Source organism: Microtus oregoni, unplaced genomic scaffold (genome assembly GCF_018167655.1).
Source record: "Microtus oregoni isolate MIOR12 unplaced genomic scaffold, Mior012 000024F_ref0000369, whole genome shotgun sequence".
NCBI classification, from domain to species: Eukaryota; Metazoa; Chordata; class Mammalia; order Rodentia; family Cricetidae; genus Microtus; species Microtus oregoni.
In genome coordinates this window covers 35082378-35102759 of record NW_024543083.1, presented here as the reverse complement: position 1 = coordinate 35102759, position 20382 = coordinate 35082378, and the positions used below count along the sequence as shown (strand labels likewise).

Sequence of the window (20382 nt, the reverse complement as noted above, 5' to 3'; positions counted from 1 at the left end):
ATCCGTACTCAGGGAAATACATGTGTGAGAGAGATAGATTTAAATTAATTGCCCAAATGTTTTCACCTCCATAAACAGAATAATTTATGGAAATAAGAATATGATTTTAAGTCAGGTATAGTGACGCGTGCCACAATAGAGGGAGGAGGATCTCTGTGAGTTCAAGGTCAGCCTGGTTTACAAAATGAGTCCAGGACAGCCGTGGCTAGACAGAAAAATCCTGTCTAAAAAAGTAGTTTAATCATTAAACGATGTATTTATGTTATGTTACAGGGATTATTTAAATTCAGAAAATTATTTATATTACATGAACCTGATCAAACTAAAGGGTTTTCTGTTTTGTTTTGATTTTTAAGAAGCCGAAGAAAAAGTTTTTATTGTACACCTCTCCCCCGCCCCAAACTCAGTCACAAGAAAGGAGCCGAAAGGTTTTGTGACAGCTACAAGACACAGAGTGCATTAATCACACTGCATTAAGACAATAAGAAGCAAAGGTTGAAACCTTAAACTTTCGGAGATGAGTCACATCGTAATGGTGCTATTTATCTTCACATTTCCCCACAAAATGAAAGCGCAGTCCTCCGGTAGTCACAATTATATTAACACATTTGAAAGATTTTACAATTAAGGTAAAGAGGTTAGGAGTCAATTCAGGTCAAGAGGAAAAGTCAGCATTTTTTTTTTTTTAAGTTCAAGCTCTTTAATGTAATGGGAAAAAATTTTGAAGAAGAGCTTTGTGTCTCTCATTTCTGTTTTGCCTGCATCTAAACAGCTGGGTCATCACTGGCAAGGGCCTCAGCCTGTAGTCCTCACTTCCTGGCTCCCGTTTTCCTTATTCTCAGACAAGACTCGGGACTAATTGGGTCACTGAGCTGACTTTGGTACTCAACACTCAAGTTCGGTCCAGAATTCTTTCCATCTAAAGGTTCTGCTTAGTTCTCATACATGTTTCGTTAACAAAGTCTTGCATGGCTTAACTTTTACCGTCGAGAAACACGTCTCAGAGATCCCACCTTGTATGTTACGTTGAGAGGGTTGGTGATCTAGCATGTTCATAGGACAATCGTGGTGAAGGAATGACAATTGAATGCGAGAGGCTGCTTGACAGTGTCTCATTATGGGAACCTGAATAATGGGAAGGTGGCAGATGTAGAGCTGAATGGCATAGCCTGCTCAGTAACAGAAGCTTTGTGACTGTACACCCTGTTACTGTATCACGGATGCTACTTTCTTCTCTTGTGCATTCATTATTAATTTTATTTATTATTTATTTATCTATTTATTTAAGATTTCTGCCTCTTCCCCTCCACCGCCTCCCATATCTCTCCCCCTCCCCCAATCAAGTCCCTCTCCCTCATCAGCCCAAAGAGCAGTCCAGGTTCCCTGCCTTGTGGGAAGTCCAAGGACCTCCCACCTCCTTCCAGGTCTAGTAAGGTGAGCATCCAAACTGCCTAGGCTCTTACAAAGCCAGTATGTGCAGTAGGATCAAAACCCAGTGTCATTGTTCTAGACTTCTCAGCAGTCCTCATTGTCCGCTATGTTCAGCGAGTCCGGTTTTATCCCATGCTTTTTCAGACCTTGGTGAGTTCCCTATAGAACATCCCCATTGTCTCAGTGTGTGGGTGCACCCTCACGGTCCTGAGTTCCTTGCTCGTGCTCTATCTCCTTCTGCTCCTGATTTGGACCTTGGGATTTCAGTCCAGTGTTCCAGTTTGGGTCTCTGTCTCAGTCTGCTTTCATCGCCCGATGAAAGTTAATCTCCAGGAGGATGACTATATGTCTTTCCTTGGGTTCACCTTCTTATTTAGCTTCTCTAGGATCACGAATTATAGGCTCAATGACCTTTATTAATGGTTAGAAACCAAATATAAGTGAGTACATCCCATGTTCCTCTTTTTGGGTCTGGCTTACCTCACTCAGGATAGTGTTTTCTATTTCCGTCAATTTGCATGCAAAATTCAAGAAGTCATTGTTTTTTACTGCTGAGTAATACTCTAATATGTATATATTCCATACTTTCTTCATCCATTCTTCCATTGAAGGGCATCTAGGCTGTTTCCAGGTTCTGGCTATTACAAACAATGCTGCTATGAACATAGTTGAGCACATACTTTTGTTGTATGATAGGGCATCTCTTGGGTATATTCCCAGGAGTGGTATTTCTGAGTCCAGGGGTAGGTTGATCCCGAATTTCCTGAGAAACCGCCACACTGTTTCCAAAGTGGTTGCACAAGTTTGCATTCCCACCAGCAATGGATGAGTGTACCCCTTTCTCCACAACCTCTCCAGCAAAGGCTATTATTGGTGTTTTTGATTTTAGCCATTCTGGCAGGTGTAAGATGGTATCTTAAAGTTGTCTTGATTTGCATTTCCCTGATCGCTAAGGAAGTTGAGCATGACTTTAAGTGTCTTTTGGCCATTTGAACTTCTTCTGTTGAGAATTTTCTGTTCATCTCAGTGCCCCATTTTATGATTGGGTTGATTAGTTTTTTACACAAACTAAAGGTTATACTTATCATTTTACTCTCCAGCATAGTATACTTAAGCTGTTTGCAGCATTAAGTTCTTTTTAAGTCAATAAAGTTCTGCTTCTAGGAACTGATGGTGACCTGCTGCCAATCAGCAAGGACTCAGGATCTCATTGCTACAGATACAAAGACCAAACCATAATTCAGCCCTGGGAGCAGGAAGAAAACCTTGCATTCTAGTTGACAACATAAACTGGCTCAAACATTGATTTGTGACTTATAAGCAGAGAAATAAACCAAGCAATGCCTAGTATTCTAATAAAAGATTTAGAAGATAAAAAATTGATACTTTAATATTATTCAATGAATGTTAATATTACTATATTACTATTTACTTTTCGCAGGTCTATTAAGCAAAGATTGAACAAAAGAAAATGAATTCCCATGTTAAATCACTGAAAACCATATGAAAAGAAACTGGAATGCATTCTTTTAATGAAATCAGAACCTATATCTTATCATTTTATGGAGATAGCAGTTTTAGTAGAATTATGCTCATTGAGTTTATTAATTCTTTTTTTTATTGCGAAAAGAAGAAAAAAAAACATAAACAAAAAACAAGTTTCCACCTCCTCCCAGCCTCCCATTTCCCTTCCCCTCCTCCCACCCTTCTCCCCCTCCTCCCACCCTTCTCCCCCTCCTCCCACCCTTCTCCCCCTCCCCCCACTCCTTTCCCCCTCCCTCTCCAGTCCACAGAGCAGTCCAGGTTCCCTGCCCTGTGGTAAGTCCTAGGTCCTCCCCCCTCCGTCCATATCTAGGAAGGTGAACATCCAAACTGGCTAGGCTCCCACAAAGCCAGCACATTAAGTAGGATCAAAACCCCCTGCCATTGTCCTTGGTGTCTCATCAGCCCTCATTGTTCGCCATGTTCAGAGAGTCCGGTTTTATCCCATGCTTTTTCGGTCACAGTCCAGCTGGCCTTGGTGAGCTCCCCGTAGATCAGCTCCACTGTCTCAGTGGGTGGATGCACGGCTCGTGGTCCCGAATTCTTTGCTCATGTTCTCCCTCCTTCTGCTCCTCCTTGGGACCTTGGGAGCTCAGTCCAATGCTCCTGTGTGGGTCTCTGTCTCTATCTCCATCCATCACCAGATGAAGATTCTATGATGATATGCAAGATATTCGTCAGTATTGCTCTAGGATAGGGTCATTTCAGGTTCCCAATCCTCAGCTGCCCAAGGAACTAACTGGGAACCTCATCTTGGGCACTAGGGAGCCCCTCTAGGGTCAAGTCGCTTGCCCACCCTAAAGTGGCTCCCTTAACTAAGAATTGTGGTTCCGTGCTCCCCTATCCACTTTTCCTTTATCCCAATTCTCCTGTTTCCCAGGTCCCCCCTCCTTCCCTTCTACCTTTTCTCTCCCCATCTCCCCTTACCCCCATCCCACCCCCCCCAAGATCCCATTTTCTCCCCGGAAATTTGGTCTATTTCCCTTAGCCAAGAGGACAGCTATATGTTTTTCCTTGGGTTCACCTTCTTCCTTAGCTTCTTGTGGTGAGTGAGTTTATTAATTCTTGAACAGTTGATATGCATCTGTTTTTTATTTAAATGAAGATAGTACCAAACTAAAACTTTCTCTTCTTTAACTTTCACCCATGTAACATAGAGATCTTTTTTTTGTCAACAGGACACATTTACATTGTATGTTTTAATGAAACACATCATCCGTCTTCCAGGTTCCTGTTCATTCCAATTTACTTTATGAAGAATTATGTCAATATAAAACATTAATAATAAAGCAAGAAATTTATGATACATGTAAGAACATTTACTTAGGATGGAACTAAAGAGGTAAGATTGTTCAATCAAAGACTATGACCCTAAAGTTATAAGGGATACTGTCTAATTTAGTTCTCTCAATGGACAGAATTGTCTCCTCACACACTCAAATATTTTAATTTAATAGCATTAATTTTGATAGACAAATTGGTAAAAAAAAGTCACTTTTTGAAAACTAGAACCTTTTTTATATTTCGGAGGTGAATATTCTTTGAATTGTTTGTATTTACTTTTAAGTTTTTAAAAATTTCCTTCTCATGCTGGGGAGCATGTGTTTTTTATAAGATTCATTCTTTTAGGAAGCAAATAACTTATGCTATTTCAGTTGATGGCTTCTGTTGTTTATTTTTATGTTCGTTTTTTCTCATTCTTGAATGCTATTTGCTGTGGCAAGTGGGAAAATATATGAAACGAAAATAATTTTACTCTATTGGAAACCAGTAGAAAGCCTCTTTCCAAAATGGGATGTATTTTTCAATCTTGAGTTTTAATTATAGTAAAAAATACATAAAATTAACAATATTGTAGAGTATAGTTCAGTAGTTTTATCTGTATTCACATTTCTGTGGAATCAGTTTCCAGGATGTCTTCAGTTTCCAAAACTTAAACTGTATTAAACAGTAAATCCCCATTTCTTTCCCATCTACTTTCTATATTTGTGATTTATTTATTGCAGATATTTCATATAAGAACTTCAATAATTACGGGCACACATGTTTTTCTTTTGAAAGTGCCTAAAATGCAAACTCAAACTGGGCTGCTCTTCAGCAACCATCGAAATGATAGAGAAGTGTCGGATGAATGAACTGATCCACAGGAGTCTACGGCTTACAGCATAATATCTGGCTTCCGTTTCGAATAATAGCTCTGCCTTTCTCATTGAATCAATTCTTTTGTTTGAAATTTTAAATTTGAAATAGAAACTTTCCCATATTATATTTATTTTTTGCATTTAGTCTGCCACTTATGGCATTAAGAAAAAGTGTGTCTTGATATTTTAGTTATGTGTAATTATTTTTTTAAAAAAATCAGTGAACATTGTAATTATAATTTCATCATACAACAAGCTCAACAAATTGATATTTTGATCACTTGAAGTGATATAAAATTGTCTCTAAATGTAGATAGATACATAAGCATCCTTCCTTGAAAATCTTCCTTATTACTCTCTTTCAACTCTTGGCTTAGGTTTCTGAATATTCTATATCTGGTTTTTGCATACATATCCTTTATGACTTGCTTTACTTTGTCCCTGTCTATTCCAAATGCCTGTAAGTTAATAAAACATGAAATTGGGCAAAAAATATAAAAATACTGTTGAAATTTTCTCCCCTTTTGTAGACTGTCTATGAATATCCTTGCTGTCAAACATCCTTTGAACTTCTCAGTTTTAATATGCAATTTCCTTTCCTATCACATCTTCCATTCTGGACTGACACCTTGCTTTAGCCCAGAATGCTATATTTTTCACAGTCTCTATTATGAATTCCAGGAGATGTTTTGATCACCTTTGAAAAATTAAAAGTCAAAATGTTTGACTCCATAGTTAGTTTTCTTTCTCTTTTCCTTGGGATACCATAACAAACCTTATTTAAATATCAAATACCTTGTTCTACAAATATGGCAGAGATAAAAATATAGACGCCATAGAAACAAATATTTGTTTAGAAAACTAGATAAAAGAAAGATTGGGGAAAATCAGATTTGGTAGATATTTGTGACTTCATTGTTGTGATCTTATCAGGCATATACATGCACTTTCTATGATAGTTATCAAACATGTACATAGAAAATACAAGGATACATGCAGCATTAACATTTATCTTTAGAATATGCTCAAATTGAAACTGTTTGCAAAATATTTTGTTGATTTAAGAAACAGAATATTGTCTGTCATATAAACTACCACATTTAATCAGCAGGTGTTCACTTTGGGTAGTCATAACTTCTTCTGAAGAGCTTTTTGATGTAAGCATCTGCTAAATAGACTGTGTAAGAGTCTGGTTCCTGGAGAGAATTTATGGAAATTTTTCTATCCTGTTGTGTTGATGGGAGACATACCATGCTCCTTCTCTCCTGTGGAAAGAAAACAGTAGGACTGTGTTTAGGATGGTGCATTTCAGAAGTTCAACAGTTTAAATAAAGTAAAGTTTACTTTGTGACATGAAAAAAAGACATTGACTCTTCAAAGGATGATGATACAAGAATCAAAATCTCTTTCCAGAATTTGTTTTTAATGCTTTGTCCCTGTAATGTTTTTGATTGAAATCAAATCTCATGATAACTCCACATATTCACCAGAAAATATATGGTAAAGAAAAATCATTTTTGACAATTTAATATCTTCCAACATGAAGAAAATCACTTCCAACTTGCATGTAGCAAATATGAAAATGTTCCAAATCATATATTTGGCTATTCAAACTCATCGTAGAAACAGCATTTGGAGCATCACACTTTAATTTTTACTTAGTAGTAGTACACTGCAAAACACTCTAATTTTAAATTTGAAATCATGAGAGTCTGTTTTCAGAGCATTTAGAAAATGTGTATTTTGTGTATGCTATTTTGAAATAATTTCATTTCATTTTTTATCAATATATCTCTCCTTAAACACCAAAGAAATATATTGCCATTTTACTTTGTGAATTTGACTGCTTAACTTATTCTTATGCACAGTACTTTACTAAAGTTGTCTCAGTGGAGGTCAGAATATGGAGGTCCAAATTGGACAAAAAAAAAAAAAAGTCGTCCCTAATCAAGAAGCTGTTAGCCAATCATGTGATACATTCTAAAAAGGGAAAATTAGTTCTCTGCAATGTCACAGTCAACCACAGTCTTGGGCAAGCCCAATATCCAGGAATAACTGGGAATACTAAACACACTCATATTTTTTTGCTTGTTTTTGCTTTGTTTTGGTATTTTGAACCATATTTGCTTGTTTTATTTTTTCTTTTACTTTTTGATGGAGAATATGAAGCTGGATGCATAATGAGAATGAAGAAGATCTAGGAAGGATTGGGAGAGGGAAAAGAATGTGGTGTAAATATATTGTATGAAAAAATATTGAATGAGTTACTTTAAAAATTTAGAAATTCAAAACTATGTACCTTCAAAATAAACAGAACAAATATATTGTTTCATTTTAATGTTATTGGAGATGATTTTAAAAATTAAGAAAAAAAGGACAAATGTGTTGTTGAAGGTCTGGTTAAGGAATAACTAAAATTGTTCATGTAAGGACCATACACGATACTGGAATAGCTTGCATTTGTTTCTTTTTGTTTTTTTCCTTTTTATACTCTTTTTTGGTTTCATTCTGTTGTGATGATAAAACAGCATAATTAGAAGAGGAGCATATTTATTTAGCTTATACGTTCAGGTCACAGTCTATCACTGAGAACAGTAAGGACAGAAAGTCAAAGAGGACATCAAAAACAGGTTACTTTGATATTAATTCATAGTTAAAGAAGTACAGCAGAAATTATAAAAGAATGTTACTTTTTCATAGGGCCATGCTTAGCTAGCTTTCCTATAAAGCCCAGGACCACCTGCCTAGGGATGGTTCTGACCCCAGTGGTCTGGACCCTTCTAAATAAACTAACAACCAAGACAGTTGCCCATAGATAAACTCATAGCTCATTATTACCAGAATAATCCCTTCACTGAGACTCCCTGGGGTGTGGGAGGCCCTTCTGTCTATGTGTTGTCTTTATTGGTTAATGAATAAAGAAACTGGCTTGTCCTATAGCATGGGAAGAGTAAGGCATGGAGCCACAAGAGACATGCTGGGAACTTTACCCGGTAAGCCAGTTATGTGGCAATATATGGATTAATAGAAATGTGTTAAATTAACATAAGAGTTAGACAATAAAAAGCTAGAACTAATGATTTAATATTTTGAGAATCTTTTGGATTCTACTGACCAACAACTTGAAGGATGTGTTCTCATGCTTGGCAATAAGGTTTTGATTAGTTTATGGTCTTGGGCAGAGTATTATCACCCCATGTGGTACCATCTAGCATTTTTAAAGATACTACAGTAGAGCCTCCACACTCAAATTTTACACAAACTTGTCTATCACGGTTCCCATTCCAAACACCATTCTCTTGGGGACTAACTCAATCAGTTCATTTGCAAATACAGTTATTAAATCAAAGATCACATGTCTAGTTTGACAAGGCACATAGCTAACAAGGATTTTAAACTTTACCTTCCCTATTTTAAATAAAAACAGCACCTCAAATTTTGTGTGCATTGTAGTTAACATTCAATTTATTGAAAGCAATTTTAAGCCAAGAGAATCAATAATGTTTATATAAAAAGCATCCATCACTCAAACAATAATTTATGACTCTTCTGAGATCACACATAATCTCAAAATTGCAAATTCCACATAGCACAGATTTAATTTAAATATTGCTTTAAGTTTATTTAGCATACTCTGTTTGATGTACAAGAGAAATGAGACTTTAGGAAGCAGTTGTCAAAATCCTCATTTATTACTATTATTTTATTTTTTATTTTTTTTTTGTTTTTTTTTTTTCTCTTCAGAAAGTGTGTTTTTTATTTGAAAAAATACATATACAATCTCCCCCCCCGCCCCCCCCACAAAGCTCTGACTAAGCCACACATTTGAAAACTATTGATTAGGAACAAAAATGACTGGTAAACTACTTTATTCACACTTTGAGATTTTAACAAAGTTTTGGTTTTTGCTTTTGTAAATGTGTGTGAGTGCTTGCCTGCATGTCAGTCTGTGTGTCACGTGTACAGTAACTGCAAGGCCAGAGGAGACCCCTCGATTCCCTGGGACTGCGGTTACACAGAGTAAGCTCCCCATGTATGTGGGTTCTGGACATCAAGCTGAGAAGAGCAGCTAGAGTTCTTAACTGGCGAGTCTGCTCCAGCCTCAGCTCCTTCATAGGCCCCAGTACCTCAAGCACACTGTGCTGCTCCATGCCAACTTGGTTTGCTTTAAATGCTCTTGAAGGTCCAGACCTTTCAAACTTCTGCACCAACCTTCCTTTCTTAACCCTAATGCAGACGTAAGCATTTCTTCTTTGCTGGCACACTATCCATTTTCATTTCTCCACTATAGGAACTGTCACAACTGTTTTCCAGTTCACTCCCTCTCTTGGTTACAAACATCACATCATTATTATAAACATCGCACCTAGCATACAGTACAGCTTGATGTGCATCTACTGAATGGATGCTAATGATTTACTTAACTCAGTTTACAAACATCGTATCATTACTATAAACAGAGCACCTAGCATACACTACCACTTGATAAGCATCGACTGAATTGATGCTAATGATTCACTTAACCCAGTTTAGGACCATGAAACACAGAGATGTGCCAAACAACATTTGCAATGACATTCTTAAGACGAATACATAAAAGTTTTCTGGAGAGTTTCTCACGCTGTGCACAAAGCAAGGCGAGGGCACAAAGGAATATTAGCATAAACTAAAGACAAATCTTTTTGTGCTAATAGACCTTGCATTTAGTAACTATCATAGGTGAATAAATTCCTGATGTGAATATTTCTAGTATACACAATGCCTTTTAGGAACTAACTTTTTTTTTTTAATAATTTTTTTTTTATGGAGAATGCTGTCAATTATTCAAAGTTAATCTGGTAACTTTGCAAAAAAACAACCCTACTGGGTAAGTAAATGAGAAACACATGCAAATTATCCGAATAGCTCACTGACTGGACAATTGCTCATTTATCACTGTTTGCAGGGGTGATTGAAGAAGTTATTATTATTATTTGGTTAGAAAAACTTTACTTCTTCACTTCAGATATCACCTGATTTAGGTATCAAGCATCGGCTTTCATTCCAGTGCATAGAGAACAATGGAAGGGCACAAGTATAACACTTGATCCTACCACACAATCTAGAAGAATAACTAATTATTTTGGTTTAAAAAATGGCTCTCATAGTACTTTGAACATGCTAAAATCATTGTTTCAGGAAAACCAATGGTTATTATTAAGCATATGTATGGTAGTTGCCTGCTGAAGTGTGAGAGTATTCAGTTTTGTGATTTGAAGATGAAATTTATTTCTCTGCATGCATGATGGAATATAGATATGGAACCGAGGAATTACAGATTGAGTAGCAAACAGCTTTAATCTCTGATCGGGTTCTTTGCTTTCAAATCATGTAATTTTTATAATTTGGATATTTTTACTATGTGGATTTTAAGTTTTACTTTATTTTTATTTTAAAGAAAAATTTATTTATTCATAAATTTTCAATTTAGTTTCTTATTTTTGGAAAATAAGAATTTAAAAAACACTCTTATTCCTTTTATTCTTATTATAATATTCTTCCCACTCTTTTTTCCTTTTCTTAATTTGACCATAACTATTCTTCCCTTTCTGTTCCCCAAGTCTCCCTTAACTTCATTCATTTACTACATTTGATTTAGACTTAAATAAAATATAATTTCATAGCACACACTCTCTGTAGATATTTTTGTAATTTTCTGTTTTATAGTCATTGATAGTGCATGAGTTGGCTTCAATTTATTGAATTGTTTGTCTAGGTAATGTTCATTTTGGTCTTGGTGTTGCAATAGTTAGTTTTCTTCTCCCTTAATGCTACTAAGAATGTCCCCTGAGGAATAGGCTGCTTACTATAATCCTCATAAAATCTTTAGAGATATTCAGTATAGCAGATACAATAATCATAATACAGAAACACAAAAAAGCAAGAAAGCAGAAGGTCTCTATGAAATCATAAATCCTTAATTTCAAAATTCAAAGATACTGAGATTGTTGTAAAGTCAGACCAAGAATCAAAAAATTCACTTCAAAAATATTAGGTGATTTCAAAGATGAAACATATACAAAACTGAATAAAGAAAAGAAATCAAATCAAACGTCCACAGTAAAGTTAGTAGTACAAAAAGAAAGACACTAATATGGAAGAGAAATTCAGCAATGAAACTGAGATCTTGAAAACAAAAACCTCAAACAGATGTTAGTGTTGAAAAGCCCAATCAAATAAAATATACAGTTGAAAATATCACCAACAGATTAGAGCTATTGAAAGAGAATATCAGGGACAGAAAATAAGAGAAGCGTAAATTCCACATTCAGTTATCATTAAAAGCAGAAAGCAAACAGGCAACCAAACACCAGAAAACAAAAAGCAAGTAGGTATGACCACAGCCTCCAAGACATCTGAAAGATGCAGAAGAGAACAAACACGGTATCCCTTGGAATAGATGAAGGAGCTAAGATGCAGAAAATCTGTTAAACGATAGAAGAAAATTTATCAAACAAAGGAAAAGAAATTGACATACAAGTACAAGGAATTTAGAGCCGTTTTTAGGCACAACTGTAGGTTAAAAGAGATAGCTGAAGCAGGAAACCAACTAATCACTGAGCAGTACCCAGACTCAAAACCCAGAGTCAGAGAAAGAAACACACCCTGTATTTGAGACCTGAGCCAAGGAGATAAACATCTTTATCCCTGAAACCAGGACTAAAGGACTTTGGCTCTGAAACTAGTGTCAGAGAAACACACTTTGTCCCTAGAATCAGAGCCAGTGAAAGAAATATGCTCTGGCCCTAATATTAGAGTCAAAAAGTTAAAAAGGACCAGAGAAAGTTTGGCCATAAAGTCCGAACCACCTCTGCCTCTGACCAGTTAAACTGACTAATCAGAGAAAAACTAACCAATCTCCCTTCTCCCTAGGAAAATCCCACCCCTAAGAAGCCCTGCTGTATAAGCCTCTCTACCTCCTCAGTCAAAAGAAGAGACATCTTGGGCCAGAAGAAAAGCAGATATCTCTGCTATGTCGTTCCCTTAAGGGAGAGCAGAACAGAAAGCAGCCGTAGCAGGTCTCCAGGAGAAGAGCAGGATGTCGATCCCCTACTGCACACCATCTTCAGGTAGCCTGACTTCCCGATAGTCAGGACACATTTCTTCCACATCTGAGCTGTCCTACTGTGGCTCTACCCCTCCAGAGCTGTTCTATTGTGGCTCCAGCTTCCAGACCTCTTCTGTTGCAGCTCTCTCCTCCAGGGATGAGCTGTCCTATTGCCCTTCTAGCCTCCAGAGCTGTCCTATGGCAGCTCGAAGTATATCCTGGCTTCTTGATAAGTCAGGATATCCCTGCAGCACTACAACTAACACATTCCCTTATAAAAACCACAGGAGAACTTCTCTGTGAAACTTCATAGTCAAAAACTCAAACTACTAAACAAAGAAATGAGGTTAAAAGATGGCAAGAGAAAAATTTAAACCCACAAATATGTACACACTGGAGGATTACTGGGACTTTCAACAGAAATCTTCAAAACAAGAAAAATACAGAATAGTACATTTCAGGCCCTGAAATTAAATAACTCTCAGCCAAGATGACTACATATTTAAACAAACTGAAAAACGGATGGGTAGATTAGACCTACATGAGCAAACATAATTTATGACCAAACCTACTTAAGTGCTTAAGATACTTAAAAGAATTTTATACACAGAAGCCACTTGTGAGAGCCCCCTGAGAGCATACAAAAAAAATAAAATGTCTTCGAATATAATGGAAAGGATTAATCATATCCATATCAAAAAATCAACAAGTCCCTAATATGGCCAGAAGAGAAAGAAAAGAATAAAGAATAATTGAACTAGCTAGGAAATAACAGAATTGCAGGGATTAGAAAATTCCACTCAATAATAATTATACTTATATATTTAATTTTATTTTATTGAAAATACTTTTTATCATATAATATATTCTGATTATGGTTTTCCACATGTACTCCCATTTCTACCCACCTGGATCTGTTACTCTCTCATTAGAAAACAAGAAGGTTCCTAAGTGATAATCATAATAAGACAAAAATTGCAATATGGCAAAAACAACAAAGCCAGAAAAAGAGCTAAAAAACCCATCTAGACTCAATTATACACAAGCCCCATAGAAACTGTTATGATTTTTGCTGCGAGTCCCACAAACCAAGGTGGCTGGCCCCAGCCATGTGGCAGTGGGTGGGTCCCACAGACAGTGAGTCCCCAGAAAGTGCAAATTCCCTACGAAGGTGCAAGTTCCTAGCGGTGAGCGGCATGTAGGTAGTCAAGTGGGTGGGAGGCACATGGACAGACACATTGTACAGAATAGAATTGGATATTTATTAGTTGAATTATGGAATGGAAAGGAAAGAGGGGAGAAGGGGGAAAGAAAGGAGAGAAAGAGAAAGGGAAGAGAAAGAAGAGGACAGAGGGGATTGGAAAAGGGAACATAGAGTCAAGATGATGTGAGTAGGGGAGGGCCTGCAGAGAGTGGGCATGATTTGTCTCTTAAAGTGACAAACAATCATAATAGAAACCTCAAAGCAGAAGCTATAATGTATATGCAAAAAACTCTGTATGGTGGGAAAATAAAACAAAAAACAAACAAAGACACAAATAATCAAAAAACTTTGATGTAATTTATGAGACAAAGAACCTCCAAACAGATAATTTGTTTTGTGTTGGCCATTTATGGCTGGCCATAAGAAGCATCTACCCTTCCCCCAGGGAAACTCCCTTGAAATTAACCATTTTTTTATTTGGGCGTGGCTATCCAGTGGAAATAGCTTTTGGGTTAGAGATGGGTGTGTGTCCACTTCTCAGTCCTTGGATCCCTTGTAGTGCAGATCTTGTGCAGGCTGTCTCGGTTTCTGGGAGTTCATATTTGTACCAGTCCTGTAGTATCTACAAGACCCTGATTCTTTGATGTCCCCCATCTCCGCTGCCCCTTAAGCCCCATCTACTTCCACTTCCAATAGTGATCCATGTGTTCTAGTAGAAGGAACTTGATAGATATAATTCATTTTCAGGCTGAGTCTTCAAGGATCTCTCATTCTCTGTCTATTGTCTGGCTGTGAATCTCTGTATTTGTTCCCATCTACTGCAGGAGGAAGCATCTCTGATGATGAATGAGCAAGCCACAGATCTATGAGTATAGCAGAATGATGTTAAGAGTCATTTATTATCTTCTTGCACAACAACAGTATTTAGTTTTCCTCTTTCCAACAGTTCCTAATTTCATACCTTCTTTTCATGTCTGATCCTTTGCTCTTAATTAGAGGTATTTAAAAGGGGGTTACACCATGTAAGGAACAACGTAATGTCTCCTAATCCATCAGCTATTACCTGCCAAGAGTACCCACAGCCTTGACTGGGTCTCAACCCCTTTCCATGAAGAAATGCTGCTACGACCAGGTTGTGTAGATCTTGTACAGGTAAGCACAGCTGCAGTGGTTTCATGAGGAGAAGGGCTGTGTTGTATCCAGAAGACATCTTTTTGCTGCACATTGCCCCATCGTTTGGCTTTTGTATTCATGCAGCCTCCTCCTCTGGAACAAACAGATGATCCTTTTAGGGCCCAGTATTCCATCACCTCATATTCTCAGCATTTTGGCCAGTTATGTGTTCCTTTATCAACTATTTTCTGCTGCAATAAGAATCCTCTCTGAAGAAGGCTGACCGGAAATGACTGTTACTTCCCCGAAACAGATTTACAATCTTTTAAAAAATATATATTAATTTAAAAGTTTATTATTTTTCATTTCACATAACACAGTTACCCTTCCCTTCCCTCCTTCCACTCCCCCTACTAAACCCCTCCCATACATTCTTCAGGAAGGGTAAATCCTTCCATGGTGTAGTCTGCAAAGTCTGAGATACCAAGTTGAGGGAGAACCTAGCCTTTCTCCTCTGTATCGAGACTAAACAAGGTATTCCTCATAGGGAATGGGCTCCAAAAATCCAGTTCATTCACTGGGGATAAATTCTGGTTCCGCTACCAGTGGCACCACAGACTGCCCAAACCACACAACTGTCACGCACATTCAGAGGGCCTAGTTTGGTCCTAGACAAGTTCCTCACTATCAGTCCAAAATAGTGAGCTCCCACTAGCTCGGGTCAGCAGTCTCTGTGGGTTTCCCCATCATGATCTTGACACCTTTGCTCATATAATCTCCCTTCCTTCTCTTCTACTGACCGACTTAACATTCTTTAATTTAGAGTGGAAATTATTCCTTAAAGTCCTGGAGAAACTTAATTTACTCTTTCGTCCCTTTCTTAAAATGAGCAAACCTAAACAGGTAAGTATGTAGAAGGCAGAGTGACAATATGACTATTAGTTAAAACCACAATGGACAGCACCTACTCTATAGCCAAGGCTGAGCTGGAACTCGCTATGACCTCTAACTTATGATCATTCTCTCCTTTCATTGCCTGAATTGTAGACATATAAGAGAGCTTTTAAAATTTAGCTTAATTTAGCTTTTTTTTATACAGACTAGCAAAATCAGTAAAACAGATTGTATTTGCAAACACTGAGAAATAGCAAAGATTTATAGTTAATTAAACTTGCTAATGAAAAGAATGAGAAAAGAAATTAGAAATATAAGCGTTTGTTATTGCTAGAATTCTCGTTAATTTGATAAAGATTAAAAGTAATGCATATGATTATTAAGGCAAACAAAATATTCTGAATGAGAATGTGTGTGTATATCCTTGAGTTCAAGAGGCTGGGAACCTGTGTGCTCTTTAAAGGTGCTAGGTCATAACAACATAGTGGGAGGGGTGGCGAATGCCCATAAGACTGACGTTGCATTATAATGGAGGCAAAGAGTTCTACTATATCACAATGTTGCTCTTGAGAGCATATCACAGTATGCAATTAATGAACCGCAATTAAACATCTGCAAGGCAAAATGTTCATACTGGGTAAATATTTAAACACAGACTATAATTAAATGCTATTTACATATTATTTATTTGGAAATGATGTGGAAATAAACATGGCATTAAGAGTTTGATGGACATTACTGTTACTCCTGAGAAGAAAAAAACTGTGTTTTGTATTCTAGAGTAGGGGATTTTATCTTGAGGTAGCTGCAGAGTCGCTTCTCTTCCTGGTTTCTCCCTGAAATAAGGCAGGTACAGACATGCATCTGGTTTTGTGAGTGGAATGTAGGTAATTTCAACCTTAACTAAAAGAATCATGGTTTATTTTCTTAGTTCGTTCTTTTAAAATGAGAGTTTGGTTTTTTTTCTATTAGTCTTTTTCTGTCAATAGATGGAGAGAATTACAAGGTTATAGGGGAATGGCAGGCAGAGCTAGAAGATGAAAAGTCTGTCTTCTGAATCACAGAGTAACCAACAGCCACCTTGGCCCAAAGAATCTAGATGTAGCACTAGATGAAGGCGGAATTAGATTACATTTCATCAAACCACTGACATCTAGGTGGCTTACTAATGAAAAACAATCATAATTATTCTAATTAAAACATGTCAGATTTCAGCCAACTGATGAAATATATTTGAATATATATGAATATATACATATATATATGTATACTTACAAATAGAATGAATTAATTTGTGCTGAAATTTTATAAAATACTTATAAACTTGTTTTAAATCGTTAATGCATTTATTGTACTTCGGAGGTTGTTATTAAGTGGCATAGTATTAATTATATTATTTTATAAAGAAGTGAAATTTACTCTAATACATTTCTGAAAATTTCTATCAGATTGAAGTGCACTCATTTTAAATGTGAGTGTGGTTTTTATACAAAAAGGGACTCAGTCATATACATTGAAGTAATAGCAACATGAAAAGCTTTGTATCCCTTGAAGTGTGTAATGCCAAGTGCATACTGCCATAGAATAGTTACTGAAACAAAATCGAGACTTATTGGCCATACTACGCTGAAAGTCATTCATCTTAGTGAGTGAGGAAAATGCTGGGTTAAATTCCTTCATTCTGTTATTAACATGCATAAAACTACATAAGACTTCTGTCCCCATAAACTCAAACTGGTTAATTTATATGTGATCTTCTTCAAGAAGTTTCATTGGTACTTTATTTTATGAACTATTTCGATTATTTTCTCGTCGTGCCTTGAAAAAAAGATAAAATTCAAATTAAGAATACAGCCTTTTACTCTCTGAATGGAGCACTTTTAACCTTGCTCATCCTAGAAGGCTTTCTATTGTAAATGCATAGCACTTGGGTAGAATAGATCCCCTAGACAGTGGTAATCTTTGGAGTACTTTATCACCAATGTGTACATGTACAATAGAGTTAAACTAAGAAGCTATACCCTCTTATATTCCATTTTTCTACTCTAATAAACATTCACCTTCTTTCCAAGGTGATTCTGTTCATTTCTTACTCAACAATCCATAATTACAGCAGAGATTTCAGCCTTTATAATTCTGGGGCTCATTTGTATGCCATGAATTATATTGGGGTAGGAATTGAGGAGATGAAGAGATAAGATAAGGAGAGAAGAAAAACCCATGATATTAGACATTAAAAAGGGCTGTATAACTTTAATATGATGAGACATTTGGTAACTCTCCTGAAAGATTTTTGTTTTATGAACCATCTTCAAAGGGAAATTATTAAAAGCCTTTGAACAATGTTAGCATGACTCAAAATACACTTTAGGGAAAAAGTTTCCTTTAGCTGTAAAAGATTTAGGGCATTAAAAATGGATTATGTTATTTCAATTATATTTTGTTTTCAATACTAACTAAAATGAACAACATTAACACAGGCTCAAGAAACTTGGAGTTTTGAATTTTCATGTTTCTAGTTTTTATAATTGAATAAGTTTCTAATAGAGACCCAAAACAATAACCAAACGTGTTAACTAATAATTTAAGCATGTCAATAGAGGAAAATGAGAGACTATTTAGTAGTCGCACATTACCAAACTTGAAGGCCAGTGAATGTGGACACTGCTGTGAAGAGACAGGGCAATCATAAGTGTCTCTGTAGCATTTAATATTAAGAGGCATAGCTGGGGGGTGGGGTGGGGATAGAGACAGAGGATGCTTAAATAGTCTGCCTAGCTTCATTTGGGGGAATTATGAGGCTAAGATTTTATAGTCTGTTTAATAATGCTCAATATTTAGAATTAGTGCGGCCAGAAAATAGTTCATTCTGTCTTAATTTCAGATGCCTTGGGTCATGATGAAAGAAGGCATGGTTCAAAGTGAAAGGTAACAAGCAAGTGATAGTTTTGTAGGGATTGCAAGATGTCATCAATAGTTAATTATAACAACTGAGATGAACAAAAGGATCATAACTAACTGAAGGAGAATACATATATATGCTGCTATCTCTGTTTCTTATAGTAAGTGAATATTTGATTAGGAGAATGATGTTAAATTTGGACAAGCACATATACTTTAAAACATGTTAAAGCAGAAACATATTAGCATATCAATGGGTGATGATGAAATCAGTCTGAGAGACGAAAAATGAACAATATAGTAAAGGAGGGCTGTAATTGTAGTACTAAGTTTTTGATAACAGAGAGGAAATTTCTGAGACCTGACATCGGCTATTTGAGAGGAGGTACTACTGAAGACCTGCAAAAGATCAAGGAGTAAGTCCACAAATTAGGAAAAGCCTTTTTTTACGGTATTTATACAATATAATATAAAGAGATAATTGAGTTATTTTCAAATCTAATGGATTCTACTTTATTGTACCATGGATGTAGGTGCTTCTCTGTATTTTAAAGTAAAATTAGCATTAACTGCAGTTCAATGTTTTGTGCTAATAAATGAGGCAGAAAGATGTTGTATTGAAGGGAAAAAAACAGAGAAAGTAGAATTTTTTGAAGGAAATGAAATCTTGCTTGCATGTGTCTCTTTGAAAGTGCTGGAAAGTGAATAATTCAGGGCAGAGCAAGCTGTCTTCCAACCATCACCCTCTCAGTGTTCCGGAAAGGGTACTGTGAGCATGGCTGTGAAATTTTAAGTCCAGGAAAGAGGAAGATTGGAAATTTCCAGGAAGAACTTACATTCCTGAACTAAGAGAACAGAGAATTACAGAGACACATAATGACCTTTAAAAAGTCTTGAGGATGTAGAAATAAAGCTGTTCTTTCCAAGACTGAGTATAAATTATAATTTAAATTATGGTTGAATGTTACTTACATGCTATAACATATTAAATTATGATTGACAGAATCTCTAAAGGAGTAAGTAACATTTCCATAATTTGTTTACTTACTTAGTCTTCAAAGCTTATTGATAAACAATAACTTTGACAGGAGTTATTTAATTCATGTGGCTTTGATGTAAATTATTTTTCTATTAGTAAAATGTTTTTAAAGCTTAAGATGAAGCTTTTGTTTTAGACACAAAAGGAACTCCAGAAAAACAACAAAATAATACATCTTCAAAAAAACAGATATATTAACACAGACATTATACCAATATATGAATTGTTAAGTACAGAAATACAGATTAAATCACTACCCAGTGTACCATCCTCTAATGGCTATGCTTATCATCAATAAAAGAAATTACGTGTGAGTTTGCAAGTGTAGGAAGTTAAGGCCTTCAAGGCCTAAAGAAGCAAACCTGGAAGTCTGCCTGGCTCTGTCCGAAGTCCTGAAAATACCCAGCCCATGAAGGACTGATATGCAGTGTTTACTGAGTGCCTAGCAACAGGCGCTGTCCGAGGTTCTGATCGTGTCCTGCCAGTGAGGGACTCTCACACTATGTCAACTGTCAACGGATCCTAATGCCCTAGTGCTGAGAGGATTTAAAAGTTTTTCCCTGTTGTTAAATAAGCGAGTCTACTGGGTGGGTCGTCCAAGCAGTGTGACCTTGGACCTGGATGGCAAACAGAGGCTGTAGCTGGCTGCTCCAGTGTGTCCTCACAGCTCCTGGTCCCCTTTGACTCTTGGCAGCTGGTGGATGCAGCAGTGGCCACAACTTCATGTTGCTGCTGCAGGTGTATGATCTCGGTTACCTGGGGCTGATCTTCAGTTGGATGCTGCTGGCGCTTGGGTTTCTTGCCTGGTGCTGCTGGAGCCATGGCGTCAAGGTCAGCCGCCTGTGCCATGTGTTGGTCCTGTTGGAGGAGAAGGAGCAAGCCATGTGCCTGGATTTTTGTGCCTGAAATCTACTCACATTTTCCAGACTCCAAAAGAGGAAAATGGCTAAATTAGATGGTAAAGCACACGTGGCTCTTTATTTTTCAGATTATAGAGAAACTCTTTTGAGAAACCTCAGAACCAGCTGTG

General features: G+C 36.7%; 1 pseudogene; it reads right to left on the bottom strand.

Moving 5' to 3' along the window:
• Positions 1-20174, bottom strand: part of LOC121462239 — a 52204-nt pseudogene extending 32030 nt beyond the window's left edge.
• Positions 20175-20382: the final 208 nt, after the last annotated feature.